Genomic DNA, 21,971 nt, shown 5'->3' with positions numbered 1-21,971 from the left:
GCATTTTATCAAACCCATTTTATCAAGGCCAAGTTGGATGGGGTCTAGTGGAGTTGGAACAAGATGACCTTTAAGGTGATTTCTGACCCAAACCATTTTATGATTCTGTGAAAGTGTTCATGTCACAAAGAGGAGATACATGCAAGTCTAAGGCTTTAATCAACAAAAAGGCAAAATTAACCTCTTTCAGCTCTTTCTTTATTCATGATTACAAATCTTTGCTTGTTTCTGTATGTGATGGAGGTAAAATTGTCCTTAATTGGCCTGTAAAATATTTCTTAGAGGTGTTGTTCAGGTTTAATATGTGAAGGAAATTGTTTTGAATTCACTGGAAGTCCACCAGCTATTTCTAAATAAAACCATATTAGTGTAGATGTTGAACTGCTACAAAAGTTATGTTTCTCAGAGAGAGGGAATTAAATTGTCTTTGTATTTGCATTTCTTTAGAGTTCAGTCACAGTGATTTATTGATGGAAAATCAGAAGGAGACAGTCTTCAAAATGGCCAGTCAACTGAAGAAGCCAGATTGGGAACATTTGTATCTTCCCATTTGAAAACCTCACCTGTTGCTTGCTCCTACAGAGGACCTGGAAACACTAGTAAAAAAGAAATTACGGTAGTCCCATTGTATTTTAGCAACTCTTTTTTCTGTATAGCATTAGAATGATGTCAGAGGTTGATGATATATTAGGTTGTTCCAGTGAGAAAAATTAATTTGGGGGCAAAAACCAGCAAGGACCCTGTCAGATGCTGAACAATGTTTTTGGTTTTCATGTACTGATTCATCAGTGTTTATAGGCCTCCAACATGTAAATCACCCTGAGGTAATCTGGAAGGGAAGGATATGAATAAACCAATTAAGTTGGCAAAGAGCCTAAGGAACACCCTGTTTAGGGATAAAGTCACGCCTATCCTAGTGCAAGTAGTTTTGGAGAAAGAAATAGACTTAAAATCCTTGCAGAGCTAAGTTTCTTTGTAGAGAAAACTATTTAGAAAATTTTGGTCTTCTTCTTTTGTGTGTCTGAGCTTGAGTAGCTGAGATAAGGTCGTAAGTGATGTGTTTTCTGCAAGTAAGTTTTATTCTGATGACGCAGAAGGATGTCATCCAGGTTGCAGAGGGTGTAGGAACTAGTTGCCTCATTTATGGTAATTATTGCATATTCAGTTTTATGATATGAGCATTCAAAGGACTGAATTGCCCTTTATCTTTCCAAGTACCTCCTCTTTTCTTTCTTTCTTTTTTTCTTTCTTTTTTTTTTTTTTTTTTTTTGTTTTGTTTTGTTTTGTTTTGTTTGTTTGTTTGTTTTTTTCTAAGGGAGGTACAATTTTCCATCAGGAAGCTTCTCCACCCAGCTCAGCAGTTACTAGCATACATTAAGGTGCCCTATATCTAAATAATAGCAAAAGCAACTACTCTTTTTTGCCATCTGCCAGGTCTGTGCCTTCAGAGGTGTGATGTAACAGGAAAAAGAGGCAGAGGTGAAGAAAAGTTTTCATTGAAAGCTGTACAGAGGGATAAGTATTTCCATTCTCAATTTATTTCCTTATAGTATAAATGGATTCTCTTTGAGTTTTCAAGAGGCTTGCTGGAAAACTGGCTATGTTTTGCTGTCATTCCACTCAGGTCTTTGAACTCATACTCAGTTCCAGTCAGGAAAATAGATGTGTCTCTAAAAGAGACGTATCATGTATATACCTTCACTGGAGGGAAGGCCCAGGCAGAACTCTGATCTGACACCAGGCACTTTACGTGGGAGTGGATCATTATGGCCTCTCCAAGTGCCAGAGAAGCTGTAATTGGCATTTGTACATTATTAAGCACCAGAGAATTTAACTGTAAACAGGAATCCATAAGAAATCAGGAGTCACCAGTTACATTGCTCACAGAGCTACTCATTTAAGAACAGCTTTTGGACATTTTTCAGATGTCATTAAGAGTGGGGGAGAGGTAACCTCCCCTTTTTTTCCTCCATCATCTTTGTAATTCTAGAATCATGTTCATGGTTGAAGGGAAATAACTTCCTGAAAACAAAAACAACCAGAAAGCAACAGAGACATGAAATCGCTAGAGACATCACTATCAGTCCTCTGAATGCCTTGAAATTGACAGCATCAGGAGATCCTAGATATAAATGCCCAGATGGACAAAAGACTCGGATAAACATGGCTATTAAGATGATTTCAGTGCCTCTCACCTAACCCCAGCCTGATAGCTCAGCATCTAGCTCATACCAGTCTTCACACCCTATGGAGACAAGAGATGCCTTCCAGGAACAATCTGTACCAGCCCAAAATAGGTATAAAAGGGTTGTGATGAACCCTTTTTGTCTGTCTGTCTGCACTGTGTGCTGAAGAGGCCTAGATGACCATCTGACTTTTTTAGACAGCAGGTGTTCAGTGGCATGAATCCCAAGTTTACTGTTCAGCTCCTGCAAGTCTGATCATACGTTGCTCATACATGGCAGCAGATCAAACTCCTGTTACCAGATGAGGACAAGAAATTTTACCCCCGAGGTTTAGTCCAAGGGTCCCTTTTTGAACTGGATCTAGAGATTCACTCATCCTTTTCGAGGTGTCTCTGGCTCTTATTCACTTTCAAGCATTCAGGAACTGCTCAGAACAGTTGAAAGAAACAGAAATTGCTGCTTTCACTTCTCTTGTTGTTGTATGTGCCTTGAAGAAACAGGAACCAAAGTAAGGTTAAGCTGGGTTTAAAGGAACAAGATAATGTTTGGTAGAGGAAGAGAAAAATGCATAAGCTGGCCATGTCTCTAACTTCATACATAAACTGTTGCCATGTCCCCAGGAAAACAAGGGATTTGGGAAACAGTCTAAATCTATGCTGCATGAAACCCAGAGCACATGACAAAAGCCTGAGTTCCTTTGACTCAATAGGCAGTGCTCTAGAATTGATGTGACCTTACTTCTGCCCTTGTTAGTCTGAAATATGTGGCACAGCTGTAGGACGTAGTTCATCATTTATCAAGGAAAAATGCAGTTCTGGATAGGAACATGGAGGTGAAAAGTGTTCTGCACACCATGTTCGCTTTCATGTTGTAACTTGCTGCTTGGAAAAAAACAGAATGCTTTGTCTTCTTGTAACACTGGTGAACAACTCCTTATCATAACCTTGAAAGAGGTTTCAAGTACATTCATGAATAGGAAGACGATTAAGATGACACATCAAGGTTTTCTGAATACTTTTTTCTATTCATACACATCCTCATATTTTTCTTAGTTTTCTATCCAGAACAAGGTGTTTCTAATCTCTGGTGTGATTGGTAGATCACATCGTTTGACTCTTGGTGGCCCAGCTTGCTGTGAAACTCAAGCTGAGCAGTAGGAAAGTGAGTTTACATATGGGGCTGTCAGACCTAAAGCAGCTAATTTAGCTGAAAGGCCCTGCAATGACCTTTGCAAAGGAGGCCACTACTGCTCTGAGCAGTTACTGTGACAAAACCCAAGGAAAAACCCCATTTAGCCTAAAATGTTTAGTGGGAAAGAACTTAAATGGAGGATCTAAAGGATCTAATTTGTAGGGTAGAAAGAGGAAGATATCTGTGTAGCTGGGGAACAATTGAAAGTCTTACTCTGAACACATCCATAAATCATCATGCCAGGTAGGGTATTTTCCTTCAAGTATTTCCCAGGCTGGGAGTCTGCCTTGGCCACAGCTGCTTCTCTTCAACAGTCCATTAGAGCCCTGAAGACTGGGTTTTGAGCAAGCTGTGTAGGAAGGCTGTAATGCCTCTCTGTTTGCAGCTGAAGAGTAGAGTGTGTAGCCTGATGTGCTTTTTTTGAGGAGAGGACTCATTTTAATTACCCTACATCTATGGAAATCTAATTTCAGAGTACAAGGACACAGAGGAAAAAAGGAAGCCTGATTTTTCCAGGGTTCAAATGATCATATTAGTGCAGAGATTTGTGTCACAGGGAGTGCCTCTGGGCCTTCTTGCCACCAGGGTTGTTAACAGAGGGCAGGAAATCAACTGAGACCGATGACTTCAGTGACAGATACCAGGGGAGTGGAGATGGTATCTTTGGCTGAGGGGGCTGCAATCGGTGGTGCAATGGCTGAAAGGTTTACCCTCTGTCTCGTTGCTTCTAGGGGTGTAAATGAGTGCTGATCATACAGACCAACAGCATAAGTTTCACCACACTTGCGAAGTTAAAAAACTCTAGTGGTTCCCTCTTCTCTAAAGTGTTTTGCAAAGCTATGTTTGGGGTATGAATGGTATGGACATGTCCAGTTCAGTGAGGTAGAGTTAGCAGAGAGAGTAGGTTGAATTTATACTGTAGTCTTATTTTCTTGATTTGACAGAGCAAAGAGAGAAATCCCAGAAGTCACATATTTTGAGATTTACTCCAAGTCAGTTACAGAGAGCGAATAAAAAGAAGTAAATAAGCTTTTTAGGATCGTCACTCTGACATTATACACTCATGATGTATGGCCCCTCTTTTCGAACTACTTTTCCAACTCAGCCCCCTGTAACCCTACTCCTTTAACTCTGTAGCCCCAAGGACCCAGTTAAGACCTGCTCCTTGCTGTCTGGTGCCCTCTGGTGCTGCGAATACCTGTCCAGGCTACATCCCTTTGCACCCTTGGGCAGCTATTGGAGTCAGCCTGTACCCCACTGCAGTCGAGAAGTGGCAAGAGCACTCTATTATGCCTTGGAGCAAGTGGGATAGGCCTGGGAAGCAGGAAAAAGCTTCTCTAGCCCTGTGTCTGTCCTTGAAGAAGGAGAGTGGGAAGCGTACAGGATTCCCCTGTACACTTGGACTGGTCCTCCTCCAAGCACATCTCCCTTGCTTTACTCCTTTTCCCTTGCTTTGGCCTCTAACTTCTATCATCCATAATTCCATGTATCTTCCTCTTCCAAGGCACAGCTTCTCTTCCCCCTGGCTATTTCTACCACGCACTGATCCCACCCCAGACACACTGCAGTGCCCATGGCTCAGTAATGATTGGAGCTTGCACATGCTCAGTTTTATTGTTCAGAAAACAGGATTACAGTATCTTTGCTATCATTCTTCTTCCCTTTAATTAATCAATGCTAACTGATTGGTTGATTGATGGTGGCTCTCTGGTTTGACAGTCTCCCAAGCCAAAGCAACAGCCATATGCCTATCATTCCCACAGATTTACCTGGAGCATCTATAATGTATGAACCTCTAGAAATTACTTAGAGCCTTTTCTAAATTAGTTTGTACAAATTGGCAGGGTTCATTTTGCTGTACTTAAAGAAAACTGATGGCAGAAGCAGATAGCAGCAACAGGCTCACTCACAGGTCCTTCTCTTGATTTGGTCCAAGTAGCTTTTACTTTTTCAGAGAATGAGTGGATCATACAATGACGGCAATTGCACTCTGGTGGTAGGTGCTTGCCTGCAAGCCTGCTTCCCCATGCCTTATACTTGTGCCCTGTTCAGTTTAGTTCTCCCTTCCTGAGATGGTCAAATGCTGTTCCTGATGATGTTATCACAGTGTGGCACAAACAGTCAGTCGCTGTCTGGAAAGACTAAGCTTCACCTACTGCGTGGTCTGCAACACCACGCTTGCAATCTGATTAGCTGAAACATCATTAGCATGGGCTTTCCTGGCAGATTCATGACCTGAGGACTGTCTGCCTGGCAAATTTCAGTTCTCTGCCACAAGGAGCAATTATAGGAAGAAATCCACAACATTTTTTTTCTGTTGTTTTTGTTTCTTTCTGTCTTTCTTTGTTTCCAACAAATTGTCTTGGAAACAGCTAAACTGATTAAACAGAAAATAAGATTATCTGCCCCAAACTCAACCAAACCAAATCATCAAACCCAACTAGCAGACAATGAGCTGTTGGCAGGCACTAAGCTTGAAACATGTGAGCTGGAACTGATAAAGGTTTGGCAGAGATGTAAGGAAACAGAAAATGGGACCTTATAAAGAGAAGTTGGGCAACCTTCAAAAAAGTGGTGCTACCAGTCCTGTCAATGAATACTTAGATATGGCCCTTGCAGATTGCAAGGTCTTTGATGCAATGCTCACTGGTGAGTCATTTGGAAGATCACTAATTGAAGGATAGAAACTGACCTGCTGCGGCCTGCAGCCATTATGAGCTGTGCATTTTTTAAGGGATGTTTGTTGCAATACCCTCTATTTTCTGCAGATGGGGTGTGGCTCTCCCATTCCTGACAAAGTGGCTGGTGCAGCTTTTGGTTGGGAAAATATGGGTGCTGTTGCATGACAAGCTGGACTTCCCCAAGGGGGGAAGTCACCTTCTTCCTCTCCAGTACAGCATCAGGGGTGTGACAATTCCCTAAAGCACAATGGAACCGCACAGAAATCTGGCAGCTTTACCTAGTTTGTAGTTATATGGATCTGCCTCATAAAAACATCTGAATCACATTTCTCACTACCTACCTACTTGCATAAACACAACCCCATCCTGTTCTTAGGATCTGAGCCTCATATTCTCAGACTATGCCGCCATTTTCCTTTTTCCTCAGAGGTCCTGTGACTCTCACTCCTTTACATAACTATTTGGGCTTTAGTGAAAACAGCTGTGTTTCAGTCTGCAATCATAGTGACACTGTCACTCTTTGTTCATGTTCAATACAGGCACACAAAGTTTTTTTGGATACATTATAGAACTCATTCTTCATGCAGCATGGGAGGGACACCACATTGAGCCTTGTGGATGATGGAGCATGCATAAACAGCCATCCTGCAGCTGTTCCTATATTTTCAGGGATAAGACAACCCCTACACCTCCTTGACTTCTTTTCACATTTCCACCACTCTGCTTTTCTAGACCACCCACTTTGCCGGTTGAAGACTGCCTGGTCAACTCTGCTAAAAGCCTGGGATCATGGAGAAGAGACAGACTGTAGCACTGTGCTGCAAGTATGGGAAGTGTGGAATTAGTTTTGTGGAGGCTGCAAGGAGGGAGCAGTCTGGTGAGTATTCACACAGACACTGCATCCAGTCTGGTAGGGAAAAGTCGAAACGCACTTTCCATGTTTATGGGAATGTGGAGGTTGCTGTGCAAGGCCAAGCTGATTAAGTCTGGTATCCTGATTCAGACAACAATGAACACTGGCTGCCAGAGGAGATGCAAGAAATGCTGTAGTAAAACAAAGATTTTTTTCCATGCAGCATGGACATTTCTTATCATCCTACAATATCTAGGTCACTAGTTAATCACATCAACAACTAGTCACCAGCATGAGTTGGGAAGGGTGAAGGCTTTACGCTGAACTGTTCTAGTCAATGCCCTACATGATTCCTCTCACTTAGCTGAAACAATAATGAACAAAGAATGATACCCTCCTCATCCTTCTGAAATACATGACAAACCCTGTATTATTATCAAAGGTGTAGGTTCAAACCTGTCATTATCTCACACAGAGCACAGTAAATATCATGACTAAGAGTTAACAGTGTGTCAACAATGATCATCTGTAAGTCGTATTGGCATGCTTGATGTGAACTAAACCAGGTTGTCAGCTGCCTTCTTCAACGAGAATGCAGCAACCACTCTGAATAACCATCTTCCATCACTGCATACTACAGGCAAAAAATGCAGGCAAACAATGTTTTACACACACAGATGTGTAACTAATTATATTACAAAGAACATGTAGTTTATTTTACACTTTTAGGGCGTTCAGTGAGGAGATCTCATTACCCAGAATCAGCATGCATCTAGCTTGGGGAATACAATAAAAAATGGGTTTTTTTCAAATCACTAATCCACAAGCATTTCAGAAAGAAAGTTCAACAGCACAAGAAATATGTCTTATTCCTAGAAATCTTCACACTCAACTGCTGTCCTGTACGTTTCAGTGATTCAGTAACATGGCAGTTATAATTGAGCACAAACATACCTCTGTTAGTAAACAGGAAAAAGCTGGGCAGCAGCACCAAGATGGCTTTGGGCTCTGTGAGTACCAAGGTGGGTGGTCACACCTGGTCAGGGCTGTGAGATTTGTGATATGGGTAAGGGGGTAAGGGTTGCAGAGGGAAAATCTGAATTACCTGTCACTGTGTTGTGATAAGAAAGGAGGATGGTAAGCTTGGGGGGCACCTAACAAGGCAAAAAGGAGAGAAAACAATGCTTCATTTCTATTTCTTTAAGTAGTAATTTGCTTACCTTTGCCTTTAGACTGACTCCTTTGTGTAAGAGAAAGCACTGCCTGTAGCATTGAAATATAGTGTGTTTACACTATGTTAGTGTACTATTACGGACATTGTGTGACATGATTGGAGAGAGGACAGACTATCAATAGGTAGCCAAAAGCCTGGGGAGAGTTTCTTAAGATTTGTGTGCTCCCATGTTCATCTCCTCAAATCCAACCCAGACTCCTTTGGAAAAAAAAAAAATCCTATGACTGTGCTCCATTTACGAAAAAAATCATTAAATCAGGACAAAAATATAAGATCCATATAGTTCCTGAAGGTAGGAATTACTCACAGGATGTTTCTAGCGCATCAGATAAAAATTTTAACAAATGGGTCTAAAATTTTTGTCACAAGTCTGTGTTTAGGAACCCTTGGACTACTTGTATTTCCAAAACTGTGGAATCATGGGCAACTTCAGTTGCTCCTTCTTCATGCTTTTATTCTGTGAATGGAATAGAGCTCAGTTATTCAGGGTTTGCGCAAGTTTTTCTATTTGCCTGAATTGGTAATGATAGAATCATAGACTATCCTGAATGGGAAAGAGACCCACAAGGAGCATTGAGTGGAATATCCTGATTAGGGAGGGACCTACAAGGATCATTAAAATCCAATTCCTGGCCCAGCACAGGATCACCCCAAAATCACACCATGTGCCTGAGAGTGTAGTCAAAATGCTTCCCGAACTCCATTATACTTGGTGGTGTGATCACTTCCCCAGGGAGCCTGTTCCAGTGCCCAAACACCCTTTGGGTAAAGAACCTTTCCCTAATATGCAACCTAAACCTCCCCTGACACAACTTCCACAGGCCATTCCCTTGGGTCCTGTCACTGGTCACCACAGAGAAGAATATCCATAAGAGACCATAAGATGAATCAGCTACTTTTCTTGTCCTTTATTTGAAGTTCTTTAAAATGATTAAATCTCTGCATATGCATAAGCTATCAAAATGTAAATAAATGAAAATTTTCTGTTAAATGCCTTTTCACTCTCTACTCCTACCTCCTGGTTGGAGATTCCTTCCTATCAGTCAGATCTCTGCAACAATCAGTGTGTGGACACATCCTTCCTGCCTCCCAATGGCTCCTTGGGGAGAGAAAAACCTGTCCAAATAATCCTAAACAGAGATTATGTCTTCACTGATTAAACTTCTTGAGGTACTGATGTGTCCACCTGGGCTTATGACTGCAAATGATTTGTTTCAAGCAAAGTCCCAAGGGCAAAGAAGGCTTCACCTGCCAAATTTGGTTAGTTTTCCCAGTTGAAATGTTTGTTGATGACTTGCATGTGTGAATAGGTCTTGCTGATGAGCTATCTCCTTGAACATCTCAGTTGTATTTGTCTTATTGCCAACTTCTGTTGACAGGCTTTTAGACGGAGAAGAGGATGTCATGAATGCAGAAGAGCATCTCCATTAGTTAGGTCGAGTTCTTTTTCCCAGCACATGGATCTGAAATGGTCCTGCTGCCTTGTTGCAGTTGCTTAATTGCATGCATTAGATTTAGTTAGCATTAATTTTCCAGCCCTTAATTTCTGAAGTCCAGAACTATTCCAGAGAATAATTCTATTTCAAAACAACCTTGCTGTCATGAATGTGTCTTGATCATCTTTATTTCAGCCATTCAAAGATCCATGTCTGACCTATTCTTGGTAGGAAATGGTTTCTGGCAATCAGTGCATGGAGATTTTCGAAATAAGATCATTTGTTGCAGAGAAACATTAGGAAAGCTGTGAGCCCATCAGAGACCTGGTAGCAAGACAGTATTGTCCTGATTCTTCCTTTTTGTAATGTGGGAAGATCCAGCTGTTTGACAACCCCAAGTCACAGCAAACATAACTTGTTCCCTTGGGCAACATAACTGGTTTCCCAGTGTGCTTATGGTGATCAGTGCTCTGGACCAGACAGCCCAGGATGTGGCATTTCTCCCTGTCTATGCTTTGCAGGGGTATGGACTTCAGGGAGCTCCTTCCCTACTGCCAGAAGAATCAACTTCATATTCAGTAAGTTCAAAAGAAGACCTTGGCTTCTAGACAGATGTTCTGATATGTGGGGAATGTCTGGGTGTATGTGGCATGACAACTGAGCAGAGGCTGTCACTAATGGGCCTGCACTTGGAAAAGACTTGTAGGAGTGCTCCCAACAAGGAGCTCTTGAGGGTACATCCACTCTCTTTTGAGCAACTGAGTGAGGGCCCAGAAAGTCACATGGATGCTGTGCCCCGCACATCACTAAACATTGTCCTGTCTCTAATCCACAGCTGCTGTGGACTTTCAGCATAATGTTGCTTTGTCTGAATAAGCAGCAACAGCATCTAAAGAAGCAATAGATTTTGAGACAACTGGAGCAATCATTCTTTGATCCCTGGCAAAGCCCAGGGGCTTGATTATTATCCAGTGGAAGGAGCTGAGATAAATGAGTTTTCAGGAGTAGGCAACTCAAAAGAGGTCAGGCTGGAGGAGGATTAGAGTGAAGGGTGAGAGGGTGCGCCCTGCTCCCAGGATAAGGAGGTCAGTCATGATCAAGCCACAGGGTCCTCTCAGAGCCCAGTGCTTTTACAGGGCTCACATGCATTTTCTAGGAGCAGGCAGGAATGCTTCTTTTAATAGACCTCTGTCACCTCCTTGGAAGCTGATCAAACACATTTTAATAAAAACCACCATATGACTCCTGATGTTTTTATACTGATTAAGAACATTGACTTGGCTGACTAAACAATGGAACCCATTGTAGCTCATTCACTTTATGTCAGAAAAGCTTTGATCAGACTGAGTGGGAGTTTAAGGTACTCTATAAAATAAATTTTGGTGATAAGCTTATAAACTGAATTTGAACCTTGCACAGGCTCCAGAGACAAGGAATAAACAGCTCAATTTATATTCTCTATAGATACACACCAAGATGTCCCTTTAACCTTTAGTTATATTGCATTGGGGGTCAAACTGTTTCTTAAACTGTTTGAAATTATTTGTCCAGATTAGCTGTCCATGCTGAAGATGGAGAGCTTTGAGGTTGGTTCCCAAGAGCCCTGAAGCCAACTACAATGAATGGGTTTGGTGCTTTACTCAGAGGAAAAAATCTGAATGAGTTATGAAGCTGCTAAGTAGCCCCAGTTCATTCACACAGAGTTGAGGATGATGTGCTTATCTCCATCCCGACATAATATTGTTAGAATAGCTTATTTCAAGGACATTCCTGTCTTATTACTTATCTTCCCTCCCTTATTACTTATCAGCCTCTTCAGTTATATACAGAGGTTTAGAAGACAATGGTACCTGACAGAAACCCTGGGGAGCATGTAGGATTCATCTCCTGTTTCTGCTGAAGCTGGTGATGAAACTTGCAGTGGATCAGGTGGTAATCCCATTAAATCCTCTGGTCCAATACAGCTGGGGAGGCTATAAACACAGGAGACAGTCTGAGGAGTCTGCTAACTGGTCAAGTAATTATTTACCACTAGTGATGCATTCAGCACCGATCCCAGCATAGCCATTATGGAGAGTCTAAGGCTGCTGCAAACCCCAGGAACAAAGGAACTGCACATTGCAGCAGCCACACAGTCTTTGTGGAGAAGAGATTTTCTTTAGAAGGTGAGATTGTGATCTGTCTGAACAGATGTCTAAATACTTTATCAGAGGATTTTCCCCACTGATACATAAGTCTCACAATGAGAGGATAAGACACTTCTATTTTCATTTTTTTGGGGTGGAGGGTGGAAATGAAAAACCTGAGGTGTGGCTCTGTGATGTCCTTCTGCATATCTGTGGGCAAGTCACTCCCACTGTCATGCTGCTCCTGTAGTCTCTCCGCATCTACTTCAAGAGATAATTGCTGAGACCCAGAAGCACTCTGAGCTTCTGCAGTCATTACTCCTTCCCATCTTCAAAAAAAAATGCACTCCATTTATCATAATATAAGGATTTTTTTTTAACCTAGATGACATTTTGTGCCCTTCATATGTGCATATGCCTCTTCATCCATCCAGATGACTTCTACCCTAATACCCAGTTCCAGATAAGTATAGAGCCCTCAGTGGTATCAAAGTTACATTAAATTTCCATGAAATTGGAAGAATTAATAATTAAAATGTCACTTCTCCTGAGAGAGAATTCTTACCAGATGTCAGAGAGGAAAAGACATAAGAAACAAGGCTTCATTTTCTCATTCTTTTGCCCACAATCATTTATTTTGGGTTTTCTGTTTGTTTTCTCATGACTCATCATTTTCTAAACCTTACTTGTGATTTGAAGTGTAAATTAGTATATTAGCAATCAAATATTCCTCCCATGAGCCCTTAGTTGCTCTCTGCATTGTATCTGGAAAGGCCTAATGCTCACCTGGTGTTGACTCTCCACCCATGACAGGAGTGGAATTTAGGTAGAAGGGACACTGGACATGCAAAAGGAACAAGTTTGCTAGTAGCTTGAGAAGGCCCACTCATTGACCATTTTTACCATATGCTAAGGGAACACAATAATACATGTCTAAATTTGAGACAAATTGCAAAAACTAATTGGTGAACTGGGGCCCCATTCCTTGGAGTAAAGATCTTTTCCCTCCCCTGCCTTTGCCCATATAGAAACAACTATGGAAAAATGCAGCACAAACCATCAGCTTCTGCAAGCCTTCTGAGGGCACTATTAACTTCTTCACATGCTCCCATTCAGGAATCATAGACTTCTGAACACTCAGTTTTGAGCTGACTTTACCCTCAGCCTGCTGTATTCATCACACATTATTTTATTCATCTACCCTAAAATAACAAGGTTTAATTGGCAATCTGGTTCTGATTTACTAATATCTCCTTGTGCATGGAAGGAGACCTCAAATTCTGTGTACTCATTCTCAATCAACGTTAGCTTGGTATTAACTCAGTGTTATTACATTATTGATTTTATTCATCCCAGGAGCTACATCAATTTATCATGGAATTTACACTTCTTTAACAACCAGCACAAATCAAGACCATTTGTTAGGCTTGCTGTGTAGAATAGAAGGTTTTTGGAATCTGATCCTCATTTTCCTTTACATTTGTTTAGATTTCCAGTTAATCTGAATTCCTATCTTGCCCCTTTGAACTCTCAACCAACTGTAAATACTTTTGATAAATTTCCATGCTAAAAACTGTGTTGCAACACAGTTCTTAAAAAAAAAAAAAAAAAAAAAAAAAAAAAAAAAAGGAAAGTCAACTGCAAACTACCCAGTGCTTTATGATGTATTGATGTAACTGGTTTGGGGAAATAAACACTCAGCTGCTTTAGGTTACACAGTGGCCAATGTAAACAATACAATCTGTTTGTAATCTCAATCATGCATTTGGTTCTGCTACACAGTACAAGCATTTGCAGTTTTAATGCATGTCTTGAAGGTGTGTAATGAATTTAAAATGTCCTTTCCCATTGCATTTTACTGTCTAAATTATTTGGAACAGAATAAGAGACTCTGGGAAAATTAAGTGCCTTTTTCTGCATTTGTTCAGTCTTCTTCTCTGGCTGGACTCTGTGATGGCTGGAGAGATACTGAAAGGATGATGTCAGAAGAATGGGAGGTGAAAGCTGAAGGGAATTTGAGTCAGATGCTTTGCACTGTTGATTTAGAAAAATAAAGTTAATGACTACATAGCTGAAATGCTGATTTTGTATTTGGGAGAAATTATGTGGGACATGGGAGAAGTCACACAGCACTGACTGGTGTTAACAGAGGTACTTTTTAGAGGGGTAAAGCACCTCTACTATTTTCCTTCACATCACAGGAAAACCCACTGCTGGCTGGAATGAGGGACAATTGTAAACTTTGCTAGGCTATATAGTAATTTTACCACTCTGCTGTATATTCATCCTATTTTTGCATCTGTTATCTGAGTATAGTAAAACTAAAACTTTCAGGACATACTGTTGCTTCGTAGTAAGAGGGCAAGGATGAGATTTTAATTAAAATTAAAGGACCGGTTTAGCTGCATTTACCTTAAAGCACATGAGTAATCTAGAAAAGGGAGAATTGCAAAATCTGTGTGTTCATGGCATTGCCAACCTTTAGTGTTACCTAATGCTGTTGGGATTACATCATCAGAACAAACTTTCATCAGTTCATCATGGTTTGCTTATGTCACACTATTTTGAGCTCAGCAGGGAAGTGATGCTTTCAGGGAAATTTGTCCCTTCCTGAGTATTGCAAACACTGTCAGAAACTCCATTCTGTATTACCATAGCTTGTCACAAAGTGCCTAGGAGACAGAAGGCCACTCCACCCAAAAGTATAAAATAAAAAATGTAGGAGCTAGGGGATTTGTGCAGACTTTCTCTTTGAAGTCACCGAAGCAGGACTTGCTTGGTCTTGCTGCTCAGAATAATATCAGGAATATGCATTACCAGTATTTTCCACATCAATATCCTGGTTTGGGTCTCAGCATTTCACATGGTGGTGGAAGGTGAATACCTGGGTACCTGAGTGCTTGTGAGTTTTGAAATAGAGGCATGCAAGAGACAGGAAAGAGAAGACCAAGAACTTATTTCAGTTTGCCTGGGTAGACAAATCGGGATTTTATGTTTTTTCTACTCTGATAGCATAGCCAGCTTCCACCTGTGCCAGAAACCTTTATGCATTGGCTGTTTGCCTAGTGGTAGCTGAGATGCTCAAAGGGTTGTAGTGAGATGTTACACCTCAGGCTGAGCAGTGGAGCAGGAACTCTCCTCCAGGTTAAACCTGGGGTCACCAAAACACCACAGAAGGCACAAACCAGAGCACCTCTGCAGTACTGGGGGCAGCAGGAGGAAGCAGAGCAACTGTGAAAGGCATGATATGATCCTGCCATAATGTGCTCTGCCAGTCAGAGGCTGAGTGATAAGCTGCTGTGCAGCTGTAACTAAAGACTCAGCAGTCTTCCATAGAGACTGGCCAGTGCATGGGATTTGACAAGAGTTGAGGTTGTTACCCCAGCTGCTGCTTTGAGGGCTGTAGAGGGATTTCAGTTTACCCTGGTTTCTTTGTCACTGTTCAGGTGCACAGGTAAGCAGGCTCTGGCCTTTGCCAGCTTCTCAGATCAAGCCACAGGAAGCCTTAAGCTCTTTTATAAACCCATGCTGCAATTCCACAGGTGCTGGGCAAGAGCAGTCACACAACTGCTATCAGATTAGCCAGTGACTTTATGCTGTCTTTTCACAGCTCCTGGGAGGATGTGATGCAGCGCAGAGGCAGTGAAACACGAGCAATCAGCGCCTCATCCAGCACCCAGCAGCTTGTACAAGGTTAACCCACCAATGATGTGAAGCAAGCATGAGTAGCCAGAGCTGATCCATCAAAGCTTTGCAACATGTGGCATTTGGCTTTGCAAGAGGTACCCTAGTGCTGATTCCAGTGTGTTGCTGGATCACAGGTCTGGCCTGTGGCTTAGCCAGGGTGTTTGGGTGGGTAGGTAGGGTGCTTGGCTATGCTGTGGAGGTTTTTACATGTTCACCTTTGCTGCAGCAGCATGTAGGCTCCAACTGCTTCAGCGACAAATCACTGAGCCCCCTGGGCCAAGCCCTTGGGCTCTGCGGGGGGGTGTGACCTGCAGCAGCTGCACTGTACCACTCTGCACATTAAAATATCTTCACTTGTTGCTCAGACTCCCTTGTTTTCCTCTCACTGGCTAGGCACAACTTAGTGCTGTCTCAGGAGTCTGTCTCAGCAAAGGTCACTCAAGTCATGTTTCCACTCACAGGGAACTTTTCTCACCCTACATGGTAACCATGGTGATTTGTTTTCTTTTAAATTCCTTTCCCTTAAGTTCAATGCTATCTTTAGATGTCATCCTGTTTTGATAAATGTCCATGTAGTTCCTGATACTATCAGGCAACTGTAGCATGACAAGGACTGGCTTAAGTAACAGCTGCATAACTCTGTCAGGAATGAATGATGCAGCCCATTCCCCTTTTGGAAACACTCCCATTTTCAATGATTCTTGCTTTGACGCAGCATCCGGCAGCCAGTCATGGCCTGGCTTGTCCACATTTTGATCTTTCCTGCTATTATTATACACAACCTGAAATCTAAGGGTTTTGTTGTCTTACTATTCAAAGAGAACTTCAAATTTGCTGTACTGAAGAAAAGTGAACTTTTTTGTTGTTGTTGTTTCTTACAACATTTCATATTTAACCACCGATTCTCTGGATATAGTCACCCATCTCTCTGTAGATGTGTGTTTATCAGGGCTAAGTAACACAATATCTTTGCTTATTTAAATGCCACAGTTTTCCTGATGGATTTTCCCTCAGCAGCATGGAAGTGAGCAGGAGATACACCAATTCTCAGGCTTCTTGTCTTATGTTCCTCAGTTCTTGCCTGGGTGAGGCTATCATGAGGACCTGTGCAGATGTCCCCCCAGAGAGATGTTTTGCCAGCTAGAGGATGTGCACAGAGCACCAAAGGAGAGCAGCAAGGCTGTGAGCCTCTCCTCTGGCATCTCTGGCTTTTTAAACACCCTTAGCTTAAGAAGGCTCAGAAGTCTGACCATTCAAGTTCATACTTCAGAGTCATCAAATCAAAATATTATTGGAAATCTGACCTAAATTATAGACCATATAGTCTGACACCACCATCAGCTTCATCATAAGATGACATTTCCATCCTATGATGGACTGTATAAACCTCCAACTTAAAATGGTGAACAAAATTATCCCATCATTACCAAACAGATATATTGCCAGTGTGCATTCAGAGGCACAGAGGTGATTTTTAGCATTGCACGTCAACTTTATGTTTCTTTAATTACCTGCATCATACTTCATGTTGGCAAGGAGCTGTAATGATTGTTCCATCCTTCCATTGACTGAACATCAGAAAGTTGCAGTGATAATACTGTCAAGAGACAGATTAGGTCTTGATTTAAGAACTACTTTAAATACTACAAAACAAAATCCCTTTTAATAGTTCAATATTATATACTCAAAATGCTTATGCTGTAATGAGTTTCTTAGTATAAACAGCTGGGACCAAAACCAGTGTTATAGCTGGGTCAAATTTAGCTTTACAGTGTTTTGGATTCAAATAGCTAAGAGCCTTGAATGTTGTGCAGGTGGTTTTAGGGAGGAAGTGCAAAGTATCATAAAGTTTGGTCAGTTGTGTTTATTTATGAGAAAATACTTGGCTTTACCTAAGACACAGTGAGGGTTCAGAATATGTCGGGCTTCCTCTCCAAGGATTGCCTGCATGATGATTCTCAGCTTTTTTTCTGTCTGGTAATGTTTGGTACATGCCTGGGTCCAGCTCCAGTTCCCAGCCCTCCTGCTGCCTCTGTTTTGCTGCCTCTCACTCAGCCCCAGGAGGTCTGCTGCTCTCTGCCTGTGTATCTCCTGATGCTGGCTTGATGCTAGGCCAGGTTCAGGATTCCAGCCTGGCCTTAAGCCCACAGACATCTGTGGAGGCACTTCCCTGGGATCCAGCAAGTAGTGCTGAGGCAGCCCAGGCTGGCTTACCTCCATGCCCCATTCCCTGCTTACATTTTAGGATATAAGTCTGAAACCTAACCCGCATTCCAGAAGACAAGTACTTCTGGTCTGCTCTCAGGTACTGGGCATTAAGCAGAGATGATATGGTGGCAGTGCAGCTGAGGGCTCCAAAAGTGGTGGCTGTGGTGTAGCTGCCAACCATGATTTCCTTAAAAATAATAAGTTCCTGAGTCCTCACCCTGTTTTGACCCAGGAGGCTTCATGGACTGAGAAACTTGATTTTTTTGTCACCCTGAGCCATTGCAGCTGTACAGGCTGTTACGTTTTCTGATCTGAAACCAACAGGTCTGCTTCCATGTGTTGCCTCCCTGTTCTTTCCCCTTCTTCTGCCTGTAGTCAAGGTGAGGTGCAAGGTTTGGCATCCTGCATGTTTCCTTTCAGAGGAAGTCTGTACCAGAAATTCCTTTGCCTCTGGCAGCTCATTCCTGCAAAGCCCCAGGCTAATGCCACGGGGGCAACCATCACCAGCCAAGGGCAAGGGAAGGGACTCTCATCCTCCCAGAAAATGCATAGGCAACTCCACCCTTGGCCCATCTTCTCTGCCCAGAATTTAGAGCAGCTTCAGGTGTTTGCTTTTGTTTTGGGTTTAAATATGTGCTTACCTATCTCTCAGAACTATCTCAGATGCAGGGGTGTGGTGAGGCTGCATAATTTAACCCAGCCTGTGACCTCCCACAGATGGATAGCCTGTCTCCAGAAGGCTCCTTTACCTCCTTCATTTAGGTTGGTTTAATAGATGTCCATTTAATTCCCTTATTGCCACTCGTCTTTTCGCATAAGGAGACATAGTCTTAAGTTAGCTGGTAATTGAGGCAAGGGAAATAAACCCTCTCAGAAACAGAGAAGGCTCCTGCCAAAGAGAGCCAGTCTTTCAGAACACCCCTTCAGTTGTCTTCCCAGGAAGAAGGATATTTTGGGTGCTCATATGGAGGCCCAGTTCCTACCCTAACTTTCATCACATACACTCCCCTTGTCACTTCCTGACCCCAGGAAAATCTGTCAGGCAAGCACAGTGCCTGCCATGCCAGTCACCTCCTTCTCATGTCAGTGGAAATGCTCAGGCACTGAACTTGAGGACCTTCATCTCCACCCCACTGGAGTCACTGGAAGAATGAAAGCCTCTGGATTTCATAGGGTTAGGGTTTCAGTCTAACCAGCACTCTCCAGTTGAACAGCTACAGGCCAAACACACCCACAGAATCCTCAGCATACATCTCTAGCATTATGCTCCAATTTCAAAGTATTTGCATATAATCTTATCAATGAGAGTTTTTCCACTAAGCTCTTGCTCTGACATGATGAGGAATGTTTAAAACAGCAAAATGGAAAACACAGTAGAGAGACAGGAATACCTGAACAAAGAAGGCAACCTCTTCTCTCCTGCTGGCCCCATCACCATGGGTTTTGGCTTCCAGAATTGTCCCATGGTGGTCCTAAGGAGCATGCGTGACAAGTGTGGGCAGCAGCATTCTGGTCCTCATGCTTCTTTCTCATTGTATGTTGTGATGTGCTGCATGTCAGACATCAGCCCATCACGTGTGCATGGAGGTTGCATTCAAATCACTGAGGTGTTTTTTAAATCCAGGACAGGGTGGATCTCCAGACCTCCATAAAGGGGGAGCCCATTCGAGAGAGTTGCTTGCTGCCAGGGATGTACAAGATGCAAGGGGAGTGATGTGTTGTCTGTTAGGGACAGAAGGCAAGAGAATAATTACAGCGCTGTCATTTTTGATAGCATAGGGAAATATGCCACTAAAAGTGGTCTTCAAGGAGATAGTATTTCCTTGTCTCTGTCTTTTATGCTCTGTCTTTTAATTCTCTGAGTACTATTACCCACTTCTCTTAGGCTGAAGTCACAGAGGATGAGAAAAATGAGAAGCTGAGCTCTAGGGTCTAACCATCCCCCTTCAGTATTGGACTCCTCCTTGGTAAAAGAGAAGAAGATGTGCACCCTTTCTGAAGTGCAACCAACATCACCAAGACAATGGCATGATGTCCTCATAGTAAACTTGGGAAGTGAAGATAAGGTGAGTAGATGGTGAGCTGAATTGAGACCTGGCTGAACAGCAGATTCCAGAGGGTTGTGAGGTGGGAATACACTTCAAGGCCCAGCTGCACACGACACTGACTAATGTGTCTTTTTCCCCTCAGATACAGCCCTGCCCAAGATGGATTAAACACAGACCACCAGTCATACAGACTATCCCTTCATTATATAATTTTTTCCCCTCCAAAACTCTTGATTTGGTATGTATTTCAACTAGGGACTTTGACTGGAAAAGTACCAAATCCCATGCTGTGTGTCTTGGGGATACCCTGTCTCATTAATACAAAAGTACCTTCATTTCAGAGAATTGTCTATTTATTTTGGAAGTTTTACCTCCCCTTGTTGAAAAACAGAGATGAATTGGGATAAATACAGGCAGGAAATGGTTTCCATGGTGACACTAAGACGACATAAGAACAACCTCATCATTCACTTTTATTCCTCAGATACACTTTTAAAAGAAGTTTGAGCTACATTAAAAGACATCTCCTGTTCACAGCACAGCACCCAAGTCAGCACAAATAATCAGCCCTGATTTCACTTTCAGTGAGATGGGAAATATGTTCCTTTAAAAACCAGGGATGAAAGGTCTTAGTTTCCAGGGAATGAAAGCTCAGTCAAAAGAGGAGTTCATTCAGATTCAGCACTGGTCAAAAAAAAAGCTGCTTTATGCAACATTCAGCTTTGCTGAAGTGCAACTCACACTAACAAACTTCCAGCACATCCATCTTAGGTTTTGGTGAAGTCTTGGTCAGATTAACTGTAAGCAAAATGTAATCTAGTTGTGTGACAGTACTGGGAAGGAAATCCATAAAACTCTTTTTGAGAGCTTATTAGTGGAGACATCAAAGCTTGGTCCCATGTAATTTCTACTCCTGTCACGTTGCACCACTACATTTCCCCCTCCCTCACGATCTGCTTGCCATTTCTGCTAGCCTCCCTGAAAGCTGTAAGGTGCAGGAGAGACATTTCAGCAACTCAGATGACTTTACCTTCCATCTGGAATGGCATGTCCAGCCTCAGAAGCCAGGGGAGAACTCACTAGGCACAGTCTCCTCACCCAGGTTGGTCTACAGTCTGTTGGAAGGGTCCTGAGGGGAAGCTGTTTGGCAAGCAGGTTTCAGGCTTAGCCTCGACAGATTTCTACCTCCAGAGGAAGCAAGATCTTCCCTTTCTCATCATTAAAGAAAAATCAGATGGTCCAGGAAAGGTCACAGCATCCCAAGGACCTGATGTTCAACATGCTTCCTTGTCTCATGTCTTTTCTGGGATCACTGCTCTCCAAATAACAAACCCATGCTGTATGTAAGAATTGTTTTCTTGGTTCTCATCTGCCTAAGCAGTGTCAGATTTTTCTTCAATAATGCTGGGGATTAATCCATAAGTATGGTTACACATCATTTTCCACAAGCTGGAATTTTACTGAACATATTATTGATGCTATGGAAGCAGGACCCATTGCTGATGACATGTGGAGATGATGACAGTGAATGTTTGTGGTCATAGGAGAATCAGTGGCTTAGCTGGGTATAAACAAACCACATGTGCTTCATCCTGTGTCTAACATGAAGTCACAGATCTAGGAACAGAAGTGGCAGAACATGAGAAGGTCTCCAGGGCCTGTCTGGTTCATTGGAAAGAATCTGGTCTCATTACACCCCTGAGAACAAGACCGGTCACTGCTTACCATTGCCTGGATGAGGACAGATACTTGATGGCTGAATGCTTTTTGTTCTAGATGAATGGAAAAACTGGGAGGAAGCTGAAAGTAAGGAAACTCAGACAAAAATAAGATGCATTTTTTATTGTGAGTATAATAGTAATTGGACTTCAATGACTTCAAACAAGGTTGAAGTGGTTTTTCCCTTTTAAGAAACTTACATTCATGGTGGTTTTCTTAAAGATAGTTGAGGTCCACTGAACCAGGTTATGAGGGAGATCAGAAAAGATAACCACAGTGGTGCCTTTCTGGTGCTAGAGCCTATTGCATGAAAAGCAGAGCAGTGGAGAAGGTAGTCCAGTATCATGGCCAGTCTGGTAAACTCAGTCTTGGAAGGACTCATGGGAAGAAAGGGGAATATATGGTACATCCACATCCTTTAAGGGTTCTCATATTTGCAGAAGATTGCTGATACACATCTTCCTGTTCCTCGGGCCTCTTTGGACATCCCCCAAGAGGGAAAGTGTCTTGTTTTACCAGTCTCAGTTTATTTGGTCTTGTCATGAATTTATCTCCGTTGCTGCCTTGTATTAGTGGGAGGGTTTGATAGTCTCTTCTGAGAC

The 21,971-nt window shown here is 42.3% G+C and overlaps 1 long non-coding RNA gene across 1 annotated transcript in view; it reads left to right on the top strand.

The window, feature by feature from the left end:
- LOC136287139 (uncharacterized) overlaps positions 1–19,956 on the top strand; it is a 29,494-nt gene extending 9,538 nt beyond the window's left edge. The window contains exons 2-5 of the long non-coding RNA XR_010720075.1: positions 6,791–6,935; positions 15,318–15,489; positions 19,488–19,668; positions 19,793–19,956. This is a non-coding gene — a long non-coding RNA (uncharacterized lncRNA). The remainder of the gene's footprint in view (positions 1–6,790; positions 6,936–15,317; positions 15,490–19,487; positions 19,669–19,792) is intronic.
- Positions 19,957–21,971: the final 2,015 nt, after the last annotated feature.

This window comes from Chamaea fasciata, unplaced genomic scaffold, assembly GCF_029207755.1.
Source record: "Chamaea fasciata isolate MVZ Bird 193981 ecotype frontalis unplaced genomic scaffold, bChaFas1.0.hap1 SCAF_3, whole genome shotgun sequence".
Taxonomy (NCBI): domain Eukaryota; kingdom Metazoa; phylum Chordata; class Aves; order Passeriformes; family Sylviidae; genus Chamaea; species Chamaea fasciata.
The sequence above is the reverse complement of the archived record's forward strand: the minus strand, read 5'-3'. Positions and strand labels throughout refer to the sequence as shown.